The sequence below is a fragment of the Dermacentor variabilis genome, chromosome 1 (assembly GCF_050947875.1).
Source record: "Dermacentor variabilis isolate Ectoservices chromosome 1, ASM5094787v1, whole genome shotgun sequence".
NCBI classification, from domain to species: domain Eukaryota; kingdom Metazoa; phylum Arthropoda; class Arachnida; order Ixodida; family Ixodidae; genus Dermacentor; species Dermacentor variabilis.
In genome coordinates, this window is record NC_134568.1 from 148,418,066 (window position 1) to 148,420,544 (window position 2,479).

The 2,479-nt window shown below is 56.8% G+C and overlaps 1 pseudogene; it reads right to left on the reverse strand.

Moving 5' to 3' along the window:
- Positions 1 to 880: 880 nt before the first annotated feature.
- LOC142587625 (HUWE1-associated protein modifying stress responses pseudogene) lies at positions 881 to 1,675 on the reverse strand (annotated as a pseudogene).
- Between the last annotated feature and the right edge of the window lie 804 nt (positions 1,676 to 2,479).

Genomic DNA, 2,479 nt, shown 5'->3' on the forward strand with positions numbered 1-2,479 from the left:
TTGCCAAGTTCTTATCCGCGAACAGGGCTCGCTAGTATGCTAGGCTCAGACCAACACAAGATTCTCGTCGCCACCGGCATTTTTTAAAACTCTGCACACACGGCCGACAACATCGGCCCAAAATTACATGCCCTGCCAACAGGCGTTCACTGAGCGCGGACTGCGGAAAAGAAATGAAGCTCGCAGCGTGCGGCACGGACGTTTGGCAAGCAGTGAGTAGTTGCAGGATCAAGTGGCATCTATCCCAGCTGAGACTGGCCTTAGTCGGCTCACCGAGTTTCCGTTGTGACTCTATACAGCACGCTTCTGCGAAAGACGCAAGAATGCACGTGTCGTACAAGCCACTGCCGAGACACGCACTCGGCATGGCTGTTTGCAGTACGCACTGAGCACTTCAATCTACCGAGCAGCTGGCAACGAAGTCGGAGTCCACCCTGACTTCCGGTTCCCGGCCGTCTGCACGATGTCCACGCCCGTTGACAGAGCTCGCACAGTCCCACGACAGCAGGGGCCGCGTGAAACAAAACTCGATGCTTGTAAGGTCTCAAACTTCAGTCCTTCACGCATCAGCCTCGCCAAAGACAAACAACTGCCTCTGCAACACACTGCCATAACGTCTGACATATGTCCACGACCACTCTCTTCGGGGCTGCACAACGGTGTTGCGACAGACGACGACAGCGATGCTCACGAGATGTTCCTTTCGAGATGTTTTCTTATTTTCGTTCTTTTTTGGCAGCAGGTTTTTCATTGTGCACAATTGCAGGAATCGGTCTGAAGCAAGTCGGGGAGTAGAAAGCCTGCGACGGCACACGGCGGCGGCGAGAAATTTATTTTTGTTATTGTTATTATTTTTGGCGCACAGCGAGGAAAGGAGAACTCAGATGAGGCGTGGCCGTTTGTGCGTCGGTGAGTCCATCACGACATCTCCGGGGCTCGTGCTTTCCGGAGTAGTTCGCTTGCGAGGCTCAACGTGGCGCGAGAACTCCTCGGCGGTGAAGCTGCTCAGGCTGGCCGCACTGCGGAACCCGGGCAGTGACACACTGTCTTCGCTGTGGACTCGGCCTGAACCCAGAGTCGAAGAGAGGGCCAGAGCCCCGCGGAACGTGTCCAGGTTCGCGTCGTTAGGGTCCCCCGACCCCACGACGGCCGAGTGCTCCTCGGCGGTGGCAAGGTTCAGCATCGATGACGGCGGCGCAGTGGCCGCCACGCGGGGCTCGAGGTACAGGCTTGGTCGGGGCGAGGCCCAGTCGTGATACTGGTGGGGATGGTGCGGTGCCTTACCACACAGGAAGGCAAGCAGTTCCTCGCGCCTAATATGGCGCTTGTGCTTCTTGGCCCACGCCAACAGGTCCTTGATGCAACGCTGGTAGCCCCACTGGAAGTCCAGCTCGCTCACCCTCTGCTGAGCCTCCAGGCACTCTTTGTAGAGGTTAGTGACGCTCGAAGCGGCGTTTTGGAAGGGAACCCACTGAGACACTTCATTCTGGCGATCTGTGTACAGCTGGGCTACGCAGGTAGCCGTGTTCTGAAAGAGGAGCCACAGCTTCTGAGACGATGTGTCGCGTTCGCTCTGAACCTGGCTCTCCAAATCGGGCGCCTGTTCAACCTCCTCGATGCACTGTCTCTCCAAATTGGTAATCCACGAGTCCAACTCCTCGGCTCGTTCAGCCATGGTTTTTGTGTCGTTTGACGGGCTTTACTGCCGTCGCACTACTAACAACGATGACGCTGCAGCCACAACGGGTGGCGCGTAGCAACCTGTAGCGGCGCTACTATCGGCTGCAACCCGGATGTCAAGGAAGACGAAGCGAGCTCGAGCCCAGAAGATCACCGAGCCAGCGGCTATTCTTGTTTTTCTGGTCTTTCCTATTTCATATTTCGTTTCTCCACCTACATTAAGTATTTCCCTTACACTACATCCTGTGACCCTATACCTGGTCTATCACCCTTAATGGGTACGCTCCACGAATGAGCTGCATCATCATCAACAGCAGCAGCAGCGGCCAGGATTGTTTGATTGCCGGGGCCTTGACGCCAGTCCAGACTAAGCCCCCGTCTCGTCCTGGACGCATGTACGCCTCCTGAGCCTTCGGTAACCACGCCTCAAGCCACTAGCATCGGCTACGTACCTCCGCGCGTCAAGCCCTTCAAACGACATGTCAGTATGCTCATGACCCCCAACGCTGATTCGATTGTACACGTCCCCTCGCACCACCCGCTATTTATGCCATGCGCACTTTCATTCGCGGCAACAGTTCATCCCGCCCAGCAAAGTCTGTTCTCTTACGAGGCGTCGCACCCTAGCCCACCCGCAGCAGCGGCCACCGAAACAGAGACGTTTCATTGTCTGCATAACAACCACTCAGGCGCGCGCTTGCGCCCATGCATGAGGTGCTTTCACTGCCCTCGCATCATTCCGCAACCCGCAGACCGTCAAGCAAGCGCGCTGCACGCACGATGGTGCGCGAACCTGCAC